At 39.0% G+C, this 22743-nt stretch overlaps 2 long non-coding RNA genes across 3 annotated transcripts in view; one reads left to right on the top strand and one right to left on the bottom strand.

Moving 5' to 3' along the window:
* LOC140697709 (uncharacterized) overlaps nucleotides 1-22743 on the bottom strand; it is a 60645-nt gene that overhangs the window by 15337 nt on the left and 22565 nt on the right. The gene's annotated exons all lie outside the window — the stretch shown is intronic.
* On the top strand, nucleotides 1891-11050 carry LOC140697711 (uncharacterized). The gene is made up of 2 exons (XR_012074962.1): nucleotides 1891-1970; nucleotides 10791-11050. It is a non-coding gene; the product is annotated as an uncharacterized lncRNA (long non-coding RNA).

The raw sequence follows: 22743 nt of genomic DNA, 5'->3' as shown, positions 1-22743 counted from the left end.
AAGTTGGAGAGAAGAGGGTTAAAAGAGAAGCGAACACAGAAAAGACACTCATGGTTACCAAAGGGGAAAGGTGGGGTCGGGGGGTGGTGATAAATTAGGAGTTTGGGATTAGCAGATACAAACTAATCTATGCAAAATAGATAAACAACAAGGTCCTACTGTATAGCACAGAAAACTATATTCAACAGCTTGTAGTAACCTATAATGGAAAAGAATATGAAAAAGTATGTATCTGTATAACTGAATCACTATGCTGTACACCAGAAACTAACACATTGTAAATCAACTATATTTCAATTTAAAAAAGAGAGAGAGAAGTGAACATTGAAGGATAGTAAATTTTTTTTGTATAATTTTCAGCTGTTTAAAGTAAGCAGTCCATAAATTAAAAAATTTCAGGAAGTTCAAATATCTGTTTCATTAGCTGAGATTACCCTAATATAAAAACTAAAATGATGTTAAAATTTTCTGAACCTTTCAGAAGATGTAACATCCCCAAAGGGCCCAACTCTAGAAGGAAAATCGTAGTAGGCTGCCAATTCCAGCTCTGGTCAGGCATTCTTAGAATACCTTGGAGTGAATTTTAGTCTCATAGGGATTCTGCTTTCAGAATATCAACCAATGGGTCCTGACAAACAAGGCTCTTGAAAATTTTCTCTGCTGAAATGCTCAGGCTGCAAATCAGGATAGTGATGGCAATACTAAACTTCATTTCTGGTACTTTGACTGTTGATGGACTTGGATTTTAATACAAAGAAACTACTGTTCGTTCTCTCTAGAAAACAGAACTAAAACAACTCCCTTGTCAGAGTGTGTGTGCTCTATGACTAAATTTAAGGCAATCGATGGAGTATATATTCCACGCGGAGAGCAGTGCGTGAGGGGCAGGGACACACAGCGAGCGAAAGGCTGTGGTACTTAGAGACAAAGCAGCCCCGACGGCCTCCCCCCCCCCCCACCGTTAGCTCAGTGCTGACTGTGGGCAAAGAGCTGAGAGCAACAACGTGGGGCAGGGTTTATTAGGGAAGGCTTCCCAGGCATTGTATAAATGCACAAGGAGAGAGAAAGAATTCACACCAGGCAGGGAAATTATTTATGGCATTGCAAGGGTGAAGAGTTTTTTTGAAGGTCCTGTTATCTCTATGACTCTGTGTTTGGACATATGGAGTTGCCAGAAGACTTGGAATCACTTAAGAAGAGGATGAGAAGGGCTAATGACACAACTCCAGCCATACCTTTGTTACAAATATCATGTCAGATCGATATCTGGAAAAGGACTGAGATTTTGAAAACTGCATAATGAGTCCTGTGCTGTTTTTAACCTTTATTGTGTGTACACCATATTCAACATGCCATTAGTAGCATCCTCAAAACTCAACAAGATAAAGGTCTGTGGGAGGGACTTGCTAGCTATCTTGATCCTTAATGAAAAGCACTTAAAGCCTGGATTTGATTCAGGGGTCTGGGCAAAAGCCCTTGATGAGGCCAAGCTGTGCTTTGTAACTAAACTTTAAACAATTTCTCTTATTTGTTTCTTTAGCGGAAATTATATTCCTTCCTCCTGTCTGTAAATTGTCTAAACTCAAAGGGATGTTTTGTGCTGTTTTAGAGTTGTCTCACAGCCTGGGACAAATTATCATAAAACAAGAAGCCAAACTCTAATAGGAAGAGGCAGGGTGTGGCAGGGTGTGCATCTCTGGGTATGAGGAGAAGACAGAAGCACCCTTCATGTTCTTTGAGAGCCCATTTGACCCATGCACTTACAAAAGCAGCAGAAGAAATGAGGAGAGAGTAGAAAAGGGTGTGTGTGGGTGTTGTTGCTTAGCAACAGGGAAGCTTCTGGCTGGTGTTCTGAACTGAACAAAGGAAAGCCGCTGGGACAGCATGAATAAATGAATGTGGGAAAAAGAAAAGGAGGAAAGCAGATGTGCTGGTGAGGGAGGGTTAAGAGGAGAATGAAAAATAAAACGGTAAGGTTAAGCATAAGAATGGATGTGGTAAGTACTTAAAAACCAGAAGACTATGAATAAAAATCACTCGGAAAAAAAAGTAACTGAAGGAAAGGTGAAAATAGGTGGAAAGATAAGAAAACTTCCGCGGTGGAAGCAGCCGGGCAACTGGTGGGATAAAATTCCCCAGTGTGGTGAACTCTCAGCTTACAATGTGACTCTTTCCTGGTGTCTGAGGTCACATCAGGGTGGACTTGATGCAAAGTTCCTGCAACGGAGTCCAAACCACCAGAGTCTGATTAGGCCACTCAGAAAATGAGCCAGGAGGTAGGGTGCTTCCAGGGATTTTTTTTTGTAACATTCTCTAATAGGTATGAACCCTTAGAATGATCTGAAGATAACTTTGAGGCTTTGAGAACCACTACATCAGGCTGGACCCAAAAGGGAAGCCTCAAGAAAGCTGGATACAATTTAGATCAGGCTGGAAAATTCCTAACTCCATCTTTGATTCCTCCACACAGCGCATTACAGTGTCACAGCACAGATTAGGTCTTTACTATGATATTTACTGGGGTAGATACTCCGTGATGTTTTCACAGGGTCTTGGTCACGGCAATTACATGACCTCTTGTAGGCATGGGTGTTATGTTTTTGTTATATTTATGTTACATGACAGGTACACTTCTCTCCTATGTTTGGCTGTTAACGGGGCAGCCAGGCTTCCTAGCCTATCCTTCACATTTTTTGGTCATTTATATGTGTAAGTAAAAATATTAGGAGCATTTCCTCCCAATATATGTGCACTTTTATTCATAAACTATAAACATATATTATCAAACGATACATGGGCCATTAGAATATGAAATACATATTAAGAAAGATGAGAAAGATAAAATTAAATATATATTTTAAATTCTATTTAATTGTTTGGTTTATGAATGGAAACTTCTTTCACGTCTTCACCTTCGTTTCCCCACCCATCCTAAAGCTTTTTGTTATCAAAGTAAGTTGCACGGTGTTATGGACTGAATTGTGTTCCCCAAATTCACATCTTGAAGCCTTGACCCCCAATGTGACTTAATGTGACTTAAAGACAGATAGAGCCTTTAAGGAAGTAATTAAGGTGAAATGAGATCACGAGGGTTGGGCCCACATCCAATAGGACTAGTGCCTTTGTAAGAAGAGGAAAACACACTAGGAGATGTGCAAAACAGAGAAAAGTCCTCCATGAGGGGGCGGCCAGAAACCAACCCTGCAAACACCTTGACCTTGGACTTCCAGCCTCCAGAAATAAAATAAATTTCTGTGAGTTGAGCCAACCCATCTATGGCACCCTTAGCTGACTAATACACAAGGCCAGCCCAGATTTAAGGGGTAGAAAATTGAACGTCTCTTGATGAAAGGAGCTGTAAACAATTTTGTGACCATTTTTAATCCACCACACCTGGAAAATGTCTGCTTGTTTTGGCAAGTGTAGGTGTTATCAAGAGGTATAGTTAAAGAAATGGACAAACTACTCCCCACTCCTCCATACACACTTATTTCATTTAAACTACTGTGTAATGGAAATTGCATTAACCTTTTTTATCTAGGTAAATAATAGGTAGTTATTTAGTAGGCCTATGTCTAATTAGGAACTATAGAGTGATATCAAAGGTGTAGAATTTTCATTAGAAAGTAAAAGCTCTATTATGCCACAGCAGAGCTATCTACAGAGAGTAGATACAAAGAAAAGAAGAAAAGAAAAAGAAAAGAAAGAAGAAAAGAAAGAAAGAAAGGAAAAGAAAAAGAAAAGAAAAAAAGAGCATTTATTTCCAAGATTGAGCCTTAGTCTTGAACACTATTTTATGTTTATTCTTCTCTGACTACTGGGTGAAAGAAAACATTTCTCATCTTCAGTGGCTGTTGAACCATATCAGTAGACATTATCCCATATGGACATTTCCCCTTCCTCCTTCCTAATGGAAACCAATTTTATTCAGGTATTCAGCCTATCCTCATGTACAGGGATAAACTGATTAGGTTGAGCCATCATGTTAATTCCTTTCCCCTTCCTAATGACTGGTTCAAGAACCCAGTCTTGAGAGCTGTTCTGTACATGCCATCTCCATGGTGACTATTATTCATGCAGAGAATGAAAATCACTCTGAATATGAGAATTTGTATTCTATGACTTTGAAATGGATTGTCTCTCCTACTCAACATAAACAAAGAAGTATTATGGTCTGGCAGCCACCTTAATAACCACAAGGGATGCCCATCTAAGGACAAAGCAATCACAGAGGTTCCTTAAATTCACCTTTCCTCTAGAATTCTTATTATGTATGTAATAAGCATCTGACTCCTTACACCAGCTTCACATAGGTAGCCAAAAGAACACTTCCTGTCTGATGATGCTGTTTTCATCTAGCCTGACGGGTACTCAGTGATCTCACATAAGAGAGTATATGGAATGGTTTTACAAGGCAAGTCAATTCTCACACTCCACTTCCACCACATCACCAAACCTACAAGCAGCCCCAGATATCCATATGCCTTAAGAAATCTCTTATAAAGCCAAATCCAGGAACAGAAGACGTACTCCCCCAAAGAATAGAAAGACTGCTAATTTATGTTGGCACAATATGGAGAATATATGTGGAAATGGATTCTGAGAGTACTAGACCAAGGAAGTACTAGACACAATTACAGATCAGATAGAATTTATCAATAGAGAGATACAGTTATCAGAGACCCTGTATTTAATGCACTAGCTCAAATGAAAGTTGTCTAAATTATTTGCTAAATTATCTCTTGGGCTGTGCACAACAGTAGCCCATTTTAAATGAACCTGAGATGTTAGAAGTTTCTTGTTATAGGGGAAGAAGTCCAAAAGTTTATGGAGATATAAATATTGGGGTAGATTTTTACATGTGAACCACCCACCTATCCCTTAACTGTCTCCTTTCTCTAGGAAAGGAAGAAATGCCCCTCAAATATTTCCTATACTGTGGGCTTGAGAATTGCATAGGTATAGGCAAGACCCAGCTTCTTAGAAAACACTTTGTGGTTTTTCTTCATATGCTGGGGTGAGAAGAGAATACTCTGTGGTTGAAAAGGGCTGCTGACTTCAATAGGAATGCCAAGATGGGCGAGGGCAAGTAGGGGCACTTAACTGCTAAGGTGAAGATGGGTGTGCTGACTGTAATAACAGTGGTAGGATTTACATGGTGTTCAAAATGACACGACCCTCAAAAATCTCTGCAAGTCTTTTTATATAATGACAGAGTTACAGAGATCAAAATGGATGGCAGCCTACTAGGGTTCTAATTCATTTGCATAATGGAAAATAATCCAAGCCTAGTGGTTGGTTGTAGCTCTGGTGCTGTGTTCTTGAATTCAGTAGTTCTGGTGGTGGCCTTCTGACACCAGCCTTTCTAGCCTTTCCAGTAATTTCTGTAAGTACTGAATTCCCTGTCTTAAAACTCTTTCTACAAAAAGTACCTAGAGTGGTCCTGTGCACTAAACACGAACTGATGCATTCCAATGGGACCCTGAACCCCTTGCCATGATTATTTTCCCAGTTTCCTGGGTATATTATTAAGATACATGACCTTAGAAAGTGGGAGAATTCCTGCACTGACTCCTGACCTGTTGAGTGGAGACTAACAAAGTTATCATGATAGGAATGGCTTAGTGAAAGCTCAGAAGCAACCTCCCAGCCAAAACAAACAAACCAACCCACCAAAAACTGTCATTTTTAAAAACTCCATCCCTGGGGAAATCACAGAGATGAGGCCACTGTATTACCTATTACACTCCCACTTTTGGCCAGTGCAAAACATAGGTGAATGTTGAGAATCAGAGTATTACTGTAGGCTAAGTCAACTGGTAATTCCAAGTACACATGACCTTCCAAATGTAGCTGCTTTATTGCTGCAAATCAGTATATATTGTATGACTGCAGCTTTTATTTGGATGATCCTTTTTCTCTGTTCCAACAGAGAACATCAGAAATAGTTTGATTTCACCTAAAATGACAGAAATTTATTTTCAACTCCAGGTTATTTTAGTTCTCTATTCTCCGTGCTGTAAATTAGTCTATAAGAACTAGGATGTCTCACCATCCCCAGGGCTAAATTGGCGATAATATACTGATGAGCTCCAAAGAGCAGGAAGTGACTGGTATTTTAGATGAAAACTATGCATGCCAGAAGGTGGGAAATAAATCCTATGGTAATGAAGTGAAGTTTCTTGGGATCTGTGTTGTGTGGCATGTGAGTTTATCCTCTCTAATATCAAGGACAATTTGTTTCCTGCTTCTAAAAAGAAGTACTATTTTTAATAGTGCTTTTTGGATTTTGGAAGCAATAGATAGGACATTTTGTTTGCCCTTCAGCTCTTTCCTGAGTGACCTGAAAGGCTGGCAGCTTTGAGTAGGAACCAGAGGATGTCTCTCCAGCTGGTCCAGGCTGCAGCTTCTCCATATGGCTTATTAGGATCCAGTGCAATCATGGTGCTCAAAAATCAGGTGAAATCTGTGGTGTAGAAAGATGGAATATAAGATTCCAACAAAAACACCAAGGTTTTAGAACAAGGCTCTGCCTTCTTCAGTGAAGATCATTCTTTGGAGAAGGAGTACTTGGCTTGCTACTGGGCTCTGATAGAAACCAGGTGACTATGAAATATAAGCTGCCCATCATGAACTACATGTTACCGGATCTACCCAGCGATAAAGTCAAAGTATCTAAGTGGAAATAGTATATAGGTGAGTGCAACTGAGCAGGTCCTAAATGCTCCAGTTTCACATGCTATTGTCTTCCTACTATGCCTACTCATGCCACACAGCCACCTCTCCACCAGCCAACACTTACCACATCATGAACACTTCCCTAGGATCAGTTAACTGAAGAAAAATAAAAAGAAAGCATGGTTTATAGATGGCTTTGCATAATAAACTGGCACCAGTTTCAAATGGATTGCTGAGTATCACTCAGTCCCACCTAAAAAATTTTCCCAGTAGGTATAACAGCTTTGTTTGATCCTGGAAAGAGAGAGAAGTTGATGGACGATAACAAACATTTTGGTCAGGTTGTCATAGACATGAAAAGAATAAGACTAGAGTACTGGTGAGAAGGAAGCTTGGGAAGAAACATGTGGATGGGTCTCATGAAATGGGCCCATATTGTGAAGACATTAACTTTCCATATGAATGTCCACCACGTTGGTTGTCAACCCAATAGCCATCCTCCTTTCTTGTGAACAAAACTTCAGTTTTGTCCAGGTACACATGCTCCTCCATGTGACTTTATACTCCAAGGAAGGCTGGTCACATCTCTACCTCAACAGGTGAAAAAATTAATCTAGCCCATCATGGTTATTCTGTTTTCCAAATGAATGTTTGGCTTCAAAGGGGCCATGTGACCCAATTTTGGCCAATGAGACACTGAGGGAAGGCTGCTGTGGGAATAGTTCTGTGAGAGTCTCTTTATTAAAAAGAAAATAAGAGGTGGTCTCTTCTTCTGCCTCACTTTGAACTGGGAGCTAGTCTTACAAGTGAGGAGAGAGAGGGGAGCACTTCTGCTTGTGGTGGTTGTAGGAACAACATCTAGTTTCCAGGGAGAGCATTGCCAGCCACATCTGGAGTAGCATCCAATGCACGGTGCCCATAGTGCCAGCTGTGCAAGCTGTGATTTCTGACACTAAGTGGCAGCAGCAGCTGTGTCCTCACAGGCCTAGTTTGTGATACATTTTGGTTGTATCCCTGGCTGCATGGCTTCTGAGCCTGACTGCTCCCCTGGACAGTTTTTGACCTAACCAATATCCTTGAAATAAATCCCTTCTGTGCCAAAACCAGGCAGAGTTCATTTCTGTTGTTTGCAGTAAGGCTCCCTGGCTGATATAGGACTTTTGTATAATATTATCCATGAGATGTTGGTCCAAAAGAAAAAAAATGTAATTTTGCAACACTAATACTGTTTTCAGAATTGAGTGGTTCTCTGTAAGTTTTACTTTTTGATATTATTAAAAGTTAGCAAAGACAAATGTTCATCCACCTACCAGTAGTATTCTCTGGGTCAACCTCCAACTGGTACAAATAATTAAGGAGGAAAACATCTCTCTTTGAAAGGATGGGAATTTTTTTTAATGTATTAATAATAGACTCAGTGGAAATGAAAATGAACTTTGTAAATGGAAAATTAAGGCAATGCCTTCCATAGAGGTTCTGGTGCTAGCCCTTACTTGTTACTGCTTCAGAGGGCAAACAGGCAGAACTTTTATTCTCGCAAAGACTTTTCTTTCTTTCTTTTTTTAAAAAAATCATTTTTGCAGGTAGCAAAGGAAGGGAATAAACAACGTCAGTAGCAATTTAAACTGTGTCACAGAGACTTTTAAAATTTATCATGGTACTATCCTTGGTCAAGAACGGAATGTAATCATTTCAGCTTTTTTTTTTTTTTTTTTTTTTTTTTTTTTTTTTTTTTTTGCCTAACTAGTCTGGCTAAAGGCTGTTTTCCTACTATCTCATCTCAACAGCTGGGGCCACATGAGTCCCACTTGCACAATCTGTGTATGCTTATTTCTTAGGACCAATTCTAATCAGAAAAAAGACAAACTAAATATGCCCAGTCTCACAGTTTGGTCTTCTATGTGTTGGGCATGCTTCTTGGCACTAAGGATGCCCCAGCATCCAAGAGACAAATTTTAAGCTTTAGTGGAACTTCCTTTCCAGTGATTTTTTTCCCCTGCCTGCCAGCAAAAATCCCTGATGCCCCCTTCTAGCCATACGTCTACACGTTGTTTCATTTCCTCTGCACTGGCCTAGCTCACTGCCATCTATGCCTCGAGTCTGGATATGAAGTGGGAAGTCTTAATAGATCTGTTGAATTAAAAGAAGTGGGCATTGCTGCTGATTCTACACAGAAGATTAATATTCTTATTCACTTCAGATGTATAATCATATGCTTTCATGTAATTGCCGTTGTAACTTTATACCCTCCGTAAGGAAATAGAACCCAGATGTTTCAAAGCAGTCAGTGAGGGCGAGTCTCTTCTTGGTAGAGGAGGTTGTATTTCACAGCCCCAACTCTGAGCGCTGAATACTCTCCTCAGGGATTATTTTAATGACTGCATCACCTGCTGGCCTTGGGCGGCAAAGACTGAGGCCCTGCTTCCAGTGCTTTGTCCCATATATGGACACATGACTTTTCCTTGTACATCATTTAGCTCAGCTGAGACAGATTTAATGACCAAATTAAGCTTTACTAAAGGCTAGAATATAACAAAATGGCAATAAGTACTAAGACTGAAACCATAAAAGGAAGTCATCTAACAGACATTGTGTAACTGACTCATCTTCAGGTTTTAACCCATTACAGGGTTCTTTTCTTTTTCTCTTGAGTTCTATTTCTACAAGTGCATATCCCCAAACATCTGGCCTATTACGACCCAAAGAGCAATGAGAGCTTCTGTGTCACTCAGGCAGATCCCCTCATCTCCGGGGTTCCTACCTGAGGGACTCCTTCCTCCCAAGATACTTGATCCTGGTGAGAACCACAGGCTTCGTGGAAGAAATAGAAGACGTCTACAGTGGTGTAGCCTAACCCCCAGCCCGGTTCTGGGTATATATCAAGCATTAGCCAGGCCTCTTCCAAGTGCAGGTGATAAAAATTTACTTTACATGTGGTTAAGAAAAGGATTTAAGTCTTTGGCTTAGAAAACTGAAAAGGCAGATCTTGCTTCTGGGCATGGCTGGACGTTGGGCTTCAAACGGTGTCATCAGTCTCCTGTTGTTTGACAGCCTTTAGCTCTCTATCTCCTTTTCTTTATCCCAGTCTTACTCTCTTTTAAACTGTTCCTCCCTCTTTCTTTCCATTTTTCTTCTTTGTTTTCCTTTCTACTGAGTCCACCTTCAAGGAAAATTCCCCACATTTTGGCAAAAATAGCCACTAGTCGTTTTGGCTTTACATTAAACTATAGCAATCCCAATGAAAAGAAAAAAATGTAACCTCTTTCTGAATGGTTCCAGCAAAATTTCAAGAGAGGAATATGATTGGTCCAGCATGGCTCCCTGAACCAATCCTGCAACTGGCAGATGGAGTTTTCCAGCAGGCCAGCCTGGATAACATACCCATTCCTGGGAAAGGAATGATGGTGACGTGCAGTTGACAGTCCTATCAGGGAGGAGAGAGGTATCTTCTGAAAAGGATGCTTTAGGGCATTCAAGAAGTAACAGATCTGGATAAAACATGATATTCCTAATATTCATCCTAGACAAGAGCAGGAGACATTAGAGTTATGATTAGACATGATCAATTTAATATAGTTTACAAGTCAGACACAGAAGAATTAGGAATTATTCATTATAAAACTGTTTCAGTCATAAGCAATCTGAGACACTGTATCATCAAACGTCTCCAAAGTCTTAGATAAACCTAAGTCCCAAGTAAGAGCAACTGCCAGACACATTCAGACACACAAGTTGCTTTTAAGTGCACTGGGCAGATCAGAAGGGAGGGACCAGGATGCAAAACTATACCTGAGACAAAACCCACAAATAATTGACCCTACTGAAGGTGGAAAGATAAAGCAAAATATAGTGTGCAAGGCAAGAAGAATATATACCATTATTGCAATTAACCTCTTTTCATTACTATATGTTTGAATGAAAGAGTTGTACTTATGGAACTGCAAAATGAAAACAAAAAAAAGATTCTTTTGGTGGTCACATGTTATAATTCTCTTAATTTAGAAACAGTAAGGCTGAGTTGGTTTAGTAATGAAGCAATTGTATTCACAAGCACTGATCAACTGTCCATTTTAGTACTGCAGTCATTAATTTCTTGATTTCCCATTCCACAGGAAGTCTAATATAGCCAAGAATTACTGAAAATTTTGGTGCCACATTCCATAGAAAGAACTCCCTACCCCTTCTTAATTCCTAATGGAATCACAGTTCTGAGACCACCTTCCTTACAGAACAATTGAAACGCTGAAGATTGGAAAACAAGCTGATGTCCATACGAAGTGTAATTTTTCTTACCAAGCAAGGACCGTAAAAAGTGTTGTATGTGAAGTTACATGCAGCGTACTAAGCTACATGAAGCACAGAAAGTTGAGAACAGGATTTAACATGAAATGTTTTGAGCTTTAAATTTGGACAATTAACTTACAGTTAAAAAAGAAAAACCATGTAAGTCATAGACCTAATTTGGCTTCCACTGACAGCAGAGGGTGAGACAAAGACCTGGTAGCAGGTCACGTGTTGAGGATGTGATTCCAGAAAAGGAGCAGGGAGAGTGGGACACGAGAAGAGGTAAAGTCAATATAAGGGCAAGTTAACCAAGTTTCTCCTGAAGGCAAAGGGACTCAGTTTGGTGGGGAGAATGTGACTTTTTTCCACAATTTTCCACCTGCGGGAAGTGAGGATGGAATACGGCTCCACATTGGTTTCTGGCTGATGTTTCCCTGGGGACCACTGACGTAGCTCCTTCAGGGTCGTGTTTGTACAGACGCCCGGTTGCTTCAGGGCACCAGGGAGGCTCAGGGAAGAAAGCAGGAAAATCTTTACCTGCTTGAGGTGGGACCTTGTCAGGAGGGATAAACTTGAACTCTCAGCAGCTGAAACAGAAGTGGACCAAAGAAGTGAGAGTGGGGCTACAAGGTATCTGTTATGTGAAACAAACCTGCGTGAAGGCCAAATATGGCATGTGGTTTGCCAGTATTGGACCTTTGGTCCACTGGCTTAGAAATTCACAAGCTGAATTCACAGCACAGTCGGACTTCTCAGAGATTTTAGAGATAAAATATAGAATTGTAAAAAAGAGGGCCAAATTCTGCTTTCTCTTTATACATTAATTCAACAAATATAATGAACATTTACCACATGCTAGGTGCTACCCACTTTGTTGCGCTTGCATTCCGGTTGGGAGACAGTCAACAAACAATGAGTAAGGTAATTTCAGATTATTCAGTTATAGGTGCTAGTGGAAGATGAACCAGGGTGAGCTAATAGCGAGAGAAGCATGGCTGCTATGTTAGGAAGGGTGGATGACATCTAAGGAGAGACCTGAATGAGAAGGAACGAGACAAAGGAGGGTCAGGGAAGAATGTTCTAGGCAAAGGAAATAGTTTATGTAAGAGCCCCGAGGGCAGCTGAGAATGAGATGAAGCTGAGAATGAGAGAGAAGTGATAAGAGACGAAGTGACACAGGTCAGGCAGGTCAGACAGGGCCCTGCAGGCAATGGCAAGGAGGTTAGGCTTCACTCTTAGAGAGATGGGAAGCCACTGGGAAATGGTAATCAGAGAAGGGATGTGATCTGATTTTCTTTTGTAAAAAACCCACTCTAGTTGCTGTGTAGAGAGTGTTTCCAGGCAGTTGTGTTCCCTGGAGTTGTGGAACACAACAGACCTGGGAATTTGTATTTTCCATAAACAAGTTAATCTCTCAGTCACATTGGTTTAAAACACAATAGGTGGCCACACAAAGACTTGCACGCAAAATGTTCTAAGCAGTATTAATCATAATAGCCAAAAAGTGGAAACAACTCAAATGTCTATTAACTGGTGAGTGGAAAAACAAAATGTGTTTGTACGATGGGAAACTGTTGCACAATGAAAAGAAATCTTGACACACGCTACAACATGAACAGCAAACTTAGCAGGCTAAGAGAAAGAATCCAGACACAGAAGACCACATATTGCATGATTCTATTTTTATGAAATGTCCAGAAAAGGCAGATCTATATATAGAAAAAGCAGATTAGTGATTGCCTGGGGTGGGAGTGGGAACAGAGATTAACCGTAAAGGCATGAGAAGGATTTTACTGGAGTGATGGAAAGGTTCTAAAACTGTATGTTGGTGCTGGTTGCAAAACATGGTAAATCTGCTGAAAATAATTTGATTGCATACTTAAAACAGGTAAATTTTAAGGCATATAAATTATACCTTTATTGAGCTGTTTCTAAAATATATATAACAATTTCTAAATTAAGAACATCTGTCTTTGGGGGGAAGGTACAGCTCAAGTGTTAGAGGGCATGCTTAGGATGCATGAGGTCCTGGGTTCAATCCCCAGTACCTTTTCTAAAAATAAATAAGCCTAATTACCTCACTCCTCCTGCCAAAATGAAATAAATAATACAACAACAACAACAAAAAAGAACATCTGCCTTCAGATCGTATGGACCCTCGGTCTTCATAGACCTTGGCCTGACCTGAGGTCCCCCTACCCCTTGCTCTGAACAGCACCAAGCTGCCCTGGTTCCAGTCACCAGTGTCCTGCTTTGGGAACTAGCTGAGTTAATGCTTCTTTCTCTCCCAGCTTTCCTGCAATTGTACACATTCCAAGCTTTCCTCATTCCTTCTATTTTCAGAACTCTCCACTTGATTGGTTCCTCCATAAGAAATCTCTTGATCATCTTTAGCCCACCCACTTTTTTTCTCTCACTTTTCTAACTTTTGTCAACTGTTTCAAAAACAATTTCTTTACTAGTTTCTTTTCTCCTTTTCCTCCTCTCTTCCCCTTTTATCAACCTCTATATTCTTCCCTGTCACCCATCACTGTTTCTCTGTATTTGTTCCATTTGTGAGCCCTCAGAATAACTATAAAAACCAAGCCCTTGAGTGGAAGAACAGTGCTAGGGACAGACACAGTAGCACCAAGGGAAAGGAAAGATTAGTAAGTGGTGCTTTGCCAAATCAACCTCTAAACTTGAAAGTACCAAAAAATGCTTCTCAAAAACATCCTCAAAATTTCTCTTGACCTCACTGTTGTACAATCAAACCTGCTTCTCTTGCTACTACATTTATGGGAAATCGAAGTTATTAAATCATAGTTTTAAAATTTTGCTAATTTGCTAATTTATAAAACTGTATTAAATTTTTTTTATTATGAACAAGAATTGCAAAAAAAGGTATTATATTGACAGAAATGTAAATACTCTTGTGGGCTGACCCATTAAAAGACACACTACTTATCCTATTACTTCTGTAGAAAAAAAAATAATGTCTGAAGCTGAAGCAAGATTTAGAGTTGATTTTTGGTTTGTTAATTGGAGACTGACATTATTTAACTGGTTTTAAGTACCTTTACATCTTAAATGCTATATGTAATCATTCCATTGGCCAACCTCCTATCTTGTTTTATTGCATTTTTTTTCCTGATCCATTCTTAGAAACAAAAGGGAAATTATAAATACAACTAAGCAAAATTAAATTTCCCTCTCAGTAGAACAGATGACAGATCTGTCATCGTCTTTGGATCTTCCTTTCATGTGAAATATGTAATGCTGGGAATAATTAGTACATTAATAGTCTCTATTGTCAGAGTTCAATTTCTTCGTTATGAATATGTAAAAGAATGAGTTTCTAAATTCCTTTAAAATTCAGCTGGAAGGAAACAATCAGACCTGTAGCTCATAAGGCCCTATAATGTGAAATTAGGAAATCAGAGTTTAGTGTTTTGTCTTGCCTTAGGGGAGATGGATCTATACAGACATTCCACAGCAGTCTGCATTCAGGGGCATAAAGAAACTCTACTGGGAGAAGGGTAAGAAGAAACAATGCTGAGCTTTCATTTCCTGTAGGTTGCTCATAATTTATGAGATGTCTTTACAGCCTCAAATATCTTTAAGCCTTACACATACTAGTTAAGCCACGATAATGAAAGCTGAGATCAGAAACAGCAAAAACTCCATTTAGATGTAGGGTAGAATTTTCTAATGTAACCTAGAGAGCGTGCCTCTCAGCAGGAAGAGTTTTGGTTTATGTTTTGATTTTTAACTGCTAATTTTAAAATAGGCTGCTAGAGAAAAGGGTGGGAGTTTGTTTTAGCTTTGGGCTCCATTTCCTGTCTGGGTCCTGTGGGATGGATGCTAAGCAGCGATATGAAACCACTGGGAAAAAAACAAGCAAAGAGAAAATGTTATTATGGAACATTAAACATTAATTTTCCACATAGTTGTTTTGGAAAGGAAAATTAGTTTGGCAAGGCGAAACAGGACTTTGGCAAAATAGGTGGCCCTGAGTCCTCTATGTAGGCTCCCTGATAGAAGAGTCCAATTTATGAAAAGAGCCTCCCCAAAGACAAGCAGGCCACCATCCAGTATATGCCTCTTTAACCCACAGGTTGAAATCTGCAAGAAACAGATGATTAAGACTTTTATGGAGTTAGCCAAGCTTTTGAATCCTGCCCTTTAATTAATGATATGCTTTACAAAACTAGGTAGCTGTAGTAGACAGTTACAGCCACATGTTAATCACTTACTTCAGCAAGAAAAAACGTTGGAATTTACGAATGAACATTGGTTTGTCACTACATGTTGATGAGGAGGTTATGGACTTTGTCAAACCACACTTGCAAATACACCCAGACATAGCACTGATTTTCCGGCTGGAGTTGGGAAAGGAGACAGAGAATTCATTGCAGTCAGCCCTGGGGAATGTTACCCTCTCTGCAGTCCTGGGCCAAATGACTCCTTGCAGTGCAGCTAATAAAAGGTTAAAAAGTTAAGTTTTCATATAAAAATGTTTATAGTTCATATTCTTCCACATAAACATTTAAAGGTGGGAAAGCCCCCTCCAGCTTGGCATGAAAAAGATTAGATGCTCCCTCAAACACTGGTTTGGAAATCTTCCCAAAAGAAAGCTGTCTGATCAAATTTCTGCAGTCTTAAGTGTTTCAAAACAATGTGCTATGTTTAAATATAGGTATTAGATTTTTCTAATCACAGTATGAGAGCCCTCAAAATCATCTTGTCTGGAATCTTCAGAAAAACACATAAGCTTTGTGATTTAGGATGGATCACTCCCTGGAAGCCTCCAGGAACTCCACAGCTTCTCTTTGTAGCAACTACAGGATTCCAACTGCCTTAACCTTCATGCCTGTAAAAACGTGTTCTTTTTCAAATTTGGGCCATATCTCCCATGTGGCACTGTTCTGCTTCCTTTGTTCTCAGTGTGGTTATTATTATCACTCTGGAAATTCAAGAAAGACATAAACTTCTAGATCCATGCTCTAGAAACAATTCCATATTGGAGCTGTGAACTCTAAAAATAACGTTTTAGTACTAAGTACTTGATACTCAAGAGCAAAAAGTTAGAGCAAGCTGAAAGTGTGTGTGTGTGTGTGTGTGTATGTATCAGGAGTAGGAGGACTTAACTTTAGGGCATAATATTATGTGAAACTTCACTCACCTCTACCTGAAGCACAAACCAAGGAAATATTTCAAAATTACCTATAATAGGTTAAATTTTTCTAATCCCTCATCAGAGATATTCTTATAACTCTCTTCCCTAATACACCAGTAGCTTTGCAAAAAATTTCATGGGGTTCACATACTATTGAAAGGAAAGCTGCAAACATTAAAAAATTCAGTGGGAAAAAACAGCAACTCCAGATATTTTGAAATCTTTAACGTTTTCCTGAAAATATTATCATTAGGTCTCTTTACTATTAATAATGGACATTTTGGGGTTTTTCACTCCAGATCCTTGATAATTGGTATTCAGACTTGTCCAATTCCTTGCTTTCCAATACTTCTCCCTCTTACGATTTTATAGATGAACCCAAGAATTCCTGGACACAATATACTCTAAATAAAAACAGCACAGTTCCTTGTTTTAAAAAATGTGGTCTTGTTTGTTGTATTTGTCTTCTCTCATTTGACTTGTATAATCCACATCTTTAAATTTTCAGACTGCATTCAATGTTTTAAGGTCAAAAACTATACTTTTCTATGTTGAATGATTGGTGTGTATGTTTTCTACGTTGAATTACTTGGCAACCAAGGGAAGATTCTTTCTGGACTGGACTTAGAATCTCTTGTTTACTGTTAATCCCAAATTCAGTTCTCAAAGCAAATGTCATGTGCACAATAGCTCTGTTGTGGATTCAGAACTAAGTTCCATTTCAGAAACAGTAAACTCCTCATCAGGCCCTGTTCTGTAAACATTTGGTTTCAGTCAGCCACTCTAGCGTCACCCCAGAACATCTTTAATGGTTCAGTTGGATCATACGTTCTTACAGATACCCAGCTGTTTAGAACTGAAGTACTTCCCTACTTACCTACTACCCAGCTCTGAACATGCACATCAGTATCACAGTCACACCTAGTAGCTGATGCATAAACTAAAATGCTGGTAGACGTTGATCACTGGTGTGTAATTCTGAGGAATTATTTTTTAACCTTTTTCTCTATTTTCCAAAAAGCTTGTGCTAGTTTTGTAACTAAGAAGAAAATAAACCCTGCTTGGGAGAAAAAAAAACCCAAAAGCATTGCCAAGGGTAGATGTTGAGATATTTTATATAGAAGAGAAAGGTTCTTTTTTTGGCTGCCAGTGAAATTTCTGATCTAATATTCTGGCAGACTGTGAAACCAATTCAGAAAGAATTTTAACTCTTACCAGAATTAAAGAAACAACTCTTTTTCTACAAGGTTGAGAAGATTGTCCGTCCATATCTCTTCCCTACTCAGTTCCATAGCAGTTCAGATGTTTGATTTCAAAATGTGTAGAAGGGAAGGTAAACCAGTGCCTTGCAGGCCACATGAGGCCCCAATACTGTTCTGTTTGGTGACCACATGATTTAAAAACTGAAATCAATGCCCCTTGCATGAACATTTTATTCCCCAAGGGCCCATCACACTTTTAGGTGACCTGCGTGGCACCTGAAAGCATTTGAATTTGACACCCTTACACCAAAAGTTAGTAAATAGTGGACTGAGAGATGGTGTGACTAAGACATGTTAGGCAAGCAATGTTGTGTTAATGTCAGCATTCTGCCCTTCATGTTGCACTTGGGAAAAAGTAATTTTGGAAATAAGGAGTTACAGTTAAATCAGTATCCACAAACACATGCCTCTTACATAACCTTATTTTCTCCCCTCTATCATCCTTACTTTTTAATTCATTCTGCACACACTTCCTGGCTAATATTCCTAGAGCCTAACTTTACTCATGTATTTATTGCTTATTCATTTATTCTTTCTTTTCTTTACTGGGTGCAAAGACCTCTTTCAGGTCCTCAGGGAACAAAAATGGATATGAAGTGCAGAGTCTCATATCCCTTGAAAGGTCTCAGACATGAATATTAAAAGTAACAGGATTGTCATAGTTGGTAGGAATTGATTGCTACGGAAACACAGAGAATGAAAACTGTGACTGTGCCTGGGAAAGTTTTCCAGAGGTGACAACTGAGCTAGCTCTGAGAAATAGATATTCAGCTAATGATCAAGTCAGACAGATATATTCCAAGCCAAAGGAAGAACAAACACAAAGCCTGGTTCAAGGGAATTCTTGACAGATTCAGGGAACTGGAATTAATTTGGTTTTGACAAGGAGTAAGGAATGGAGAAAAAAGAAATTTTCATTATTCATTTATTTAATGATTCACTTAATAAATTGTTTAATGATTTGCTGTGTGCCAAACACTGAAGATACCATAGTGATTTATGTAGTCGAATCATTTGTTGCTCAGATATCACAGTCTAATGAGAAATAAGAGAAGTAAGGAGGCAATAAAATAGAGTGTAGTAAGCGCTATGATAAAGTAAATACTAGGGGTCAAGGAAGCAGAGAAGGATGTGCAGAGGTAGACAAGAGTATGGTGGATTCTCTGATGTGCTGCCCAGATCCCCTTTCAGGAGTGACGGACTTTTTCCTCCCAGCTTCTGTGAGTGCTTCCAGAAAACAGTCCTCAAGTTGTAGCATTGTCCCGGGTCATACTTCTTTCCAGGGGTGTCCTGCCCTGACTTGGCACAACTCTGAAGGGCAATTCTAGCTACAGAACTCCCCGTGCGTTGGGCTGAGAGGTCTTTGTTGGGGCTGCAGCACAGCTCAGCATCTCTCTCCGCAAAATCTTGCCTCCTTCCTCACCTTCCATGAGTGATGACCCACAGGGAACACTTAAATAGATGTCCGGAACATTAGTCTGTGTTTCAGAGTCTCTTTCTTGAACAGATTATGAAGTGTCCTTGAATGCCATTCTAAGTAACTTGGATTTTGTGCTGTAAGCAATTGGAGCCAAGAGGGCTTTTAGCAGGGAAATAACTTGATTATATGTGTAAGTTGAAAGGGTGAAAAACTAAAGGAAGAGAGATTAATTAGAAAGATGTTAAAGCAGTCCAAGCAAGAAATGTTTAGAATCTCAGTTAAAACTATGACAGCAGAATGGAAAGAAAGAGATGGATGTAAGAGATATTTATTGGTTATAGTAGCAGGATGTGGTAATTGACTACAGGCGGCAGGCAAGGTAAAATTAAGAGTTCTCCTAGATCTTTGGCTTAGGAGAAAGAATAAATTTTCATGCCATCAGTCAAGATGAAAAATACAGTAGAAGAAGCAGGATCACTAATGAATATGACAAATTCATTTTTTTATTGAAGTATATTTGATTTACAATGTTGTGTTTGTTTCTGGTGCACAGCAAAGCGATTCAGTTATACATATATATATACATATTCTTTTCCATTATGGTTTATCACAGGATATTGAAAATATTTCTCTGTGTTATATAGTAGGACCTTATTGTTTATCTACTTTATATATAGTAGTTTGTATCTGCTAATTCCAAACTCCTAATTTATTTCTCCCATACCCTCTTTCCCCTTGGGTAACCATAAGTTTGTTTTCCATGTCTGTGAGTCCCTGTTTTGTAAATAAGTTAAATTGTGTCATATTTTAGGTTTCACATGTAATTGATATCATATGGTACTTGCCTTTCTCTTTCTGACTTCCTTCACTTTGTATGATAATCTCTAGGTCCACCTATGTGGCTGCAAATGGCATTATGTCATGCTTTTTGTGGCTGATTAATATTCCATTGTATGTATACCACATCTTCTTTATCCATTCATCTGGTTGATGGACATTTAGGTTGCTTCCACATATTGGCTATTGTAAATAGTGCTGCTATGAATATTATGAATATGCATGTATCTTTTTGAGTTAGAGTTTTCTCTGGATATATGCTCAAGAGTGGGACTGCTGGATCATGTGGTAACAGTGTCTGGCTTTAGAGCTTTAAAGTACAGAGCCTTCTCTTGTTAGGGACTAATGCAGCTGGTGACTTTAAATTGAAGCCAATGCTCATTTACCATTCTGAAAATCCGAGGGCCCTTAAGAATTATGCTAAATCTATTCTCCCTGTGCTCTTCAAATGGAACAACAAAGACTGGATGACAGTACATCTGTCTACAACATGGTTTAGTAACTATTTTAAGCCCACTGTTGAGACCTATTGCTCAGAAGAAAAGATTCCTTTCAAAATATTACTGCTCATTGACAATGACCTGGTCACTCAAGAACTCTGATACAGATGTACAACAAGATTAATGTTGTTTCCATGCCTTATAACACAACATGCATTCTGTAGTCCATGGATTAAGGAATAATTTTGACTTTCAAGTCTCATTATTTAAGAAATGCATTTTGTAAGGCTATAGCTGCCATGGATTGTGAGTCCTCTGATGGGTCTGGGCAAAGTAAACTGAAAACCTCTGAAAAGATTTTACTATTCTACATGCACTAACATTCATGATTCATGTGAAAAGATCAAAATATCTACATTAATGGGAGTTGGGAAAAACTGATTCCAATCCGCATGGATGATTTTAAGGGGTTCAAGACTTCAGTGGAGGAAGTAACTGCAGATGTGGTGGAAATAACAAGAGAACTATAATTAGAAATGGAGTCTGAAGATGTGACTGCAATCTCCTGATAAAACTTTAATGAATGAGGAGTGGCTTCTTATGAATGAGCAGAGAAAGTGATTGCTTAAGATGAAATGAACTCCTGATGAAGGTGCTGTGCTGATTGTTTAAATGACAACAGGATTTAGAATGTTATCTAACTTAGTTGATAAAGCAGTGAGAGAGTTTGAGAGGATTGACTCCAATTTTGAAAGAAGTTCTATTGTAGGTAAAAATGCTATCAAACAGCATTGCATACTGCAGAGAAATTGTGAAAGGAAGAATCAGCTGATGCAACAAAAACAGTCTTTATTGTTGTCTTATTTTAAGAAATTGCCACAGCCACCCCAACCTTCAGCAACCACACGCTGACCAGTCAGCAGCCATCAATATCAAGGCAAGACCCTCCACCAGCAAAAGATTAAAACTTGCTGAAGGCTCAGATGATGGTTAGCATTTTTTAGCAATACACTATTTTTTAATTAAGGTATGTACATTTTTAGACATAATGCTATTGTACACTTAATAGACTACAGTATAGTATAAACGTAACTTTAACATACATTGGGAAACCAAAAAATTGATGTGACTTGCTTTATTGCAGTGGCCTGAAACTGAACCCACAATATCTCCAAGGTACGCATATAGTTGAAAATGTGCATTGAGAGATGGAAAGAGATCAATGCCAGACATATGGGTTTGGGAACCATTAGCATATATAGTTAGAAACATAGATGTACATGAGCTCAGAGTATCACTGTTCTGCTCTAAAATGGTGAGATCTCAATATTGCTTACCAAAGCAATTCCTAACTCCTCCAATGGCATTCAGACAAAACAATGATGGTTCAGCACTATGGACAGTGGCAGGACTGCTTGCACATCCCACCCCCTCTTCACCCCACCCTCAATAAATTAGTTCTGTAAAATCAGAAGTTCATTATCTTTCCCAGTCTAGCTTTCTTGCTTTACTTCCAACCACTGCCCTGGCCCACATTACATGCATAAAGGCAACTGTGTTAAAGTCATCATGTTCATGTTCAAGCTTTTGTTTTTATTGGATGACAACCTGAGGCCCAAAGAGGTTAAATAGTTTGCTCAAAGTCACATTCCTGGTTAGTGACAGAGCTGAGTCCCAGATCATAGCTTAATAATGTTCTACTACAATACAACGTGGGGTAGAGATGCCACAATTTTCCAAGCATTGAGTTTCAAGCTGACTAATAATAGTTTATAAAAGAGTGAGTGAGTAAGTAAGTAAATAAGTAAATACATACATACATACATACATACATGCTCTTCACTTGATTTCTCTGGATCTCAACTTGGCTTAGTTTTCTGCTCAGGGGTATTTAAAGAAAATTATTTATTTGAAAAATAATTTTAACAACCCAATCCAAAAATGTGCAAAAGACCTAAACAAGCAATTCTCCAAGGAAGAAATACAAATGATCAATAGGCACGTGAAAAAATGCTCAGTATCACTAATTATCAGAGAAATGCAAATCAAAACTACAATGAGGTAAATAAATAAACCTAATTACCACCCCCTCCACACACACACACACACACACAAACTACAAAGAGGTATCACCTCACACCAGTCAGAATGGCCATCATTCAAAAGTCCATAAATGACAAATGCTGGGGAGGCTGTGGAGAAAAGGGAACCCTCCTACACTGCTGGTGGGAATGCAATTTGGTGTAGCCACTGTGGAAAACAGTGTGGAGATGCCTCAAAAGACTAGGAATAGACTTACCATATGACCCGGAATCCCACTTCTGGGCATATATCCAGAAGGAACCCTACTTCAAAAAGACACCTGCACCCCAATGTTCATAGCAGCATTATTTACAATAGCCAAGACATGGAAAGAGCCTAAATGTCCATCAAGAGATGACTGGATAAGGAAGAGGTGGTATATTTATACTATGGAATACTACTCAGCCATAAAAACTGACAACATAACGCCATTTGCAGCAACATGGATGTTCCTGGAGAATGTCATTCTAAGTGAAGTAAGCCAGAAAGAGAAAGAAAAATACTATATGAGATCACTCATATTTGGAATCTAAAAAAAAAAAAACCAAAACATAAATACAAAACAGAAACAGATTCATAGAC

This window comes from Vicugna pacos, chromosome 8 (assembly GCF_048564905.1).
Source record: "Vicugna pacos chromosome 8, VicPac4, whole genome shotgun sequence".
Lineage (NCBI taxonomy): Eukaryota > Metazoa > Chordata > Mammalia > Artiodactyla > Camelidae > Vicugna > Vicugna pacos.
Note: the sequence above shows the minus strand (reverse complement) of the source record. Positions and strands in the feature narration are given on the sequence as shown.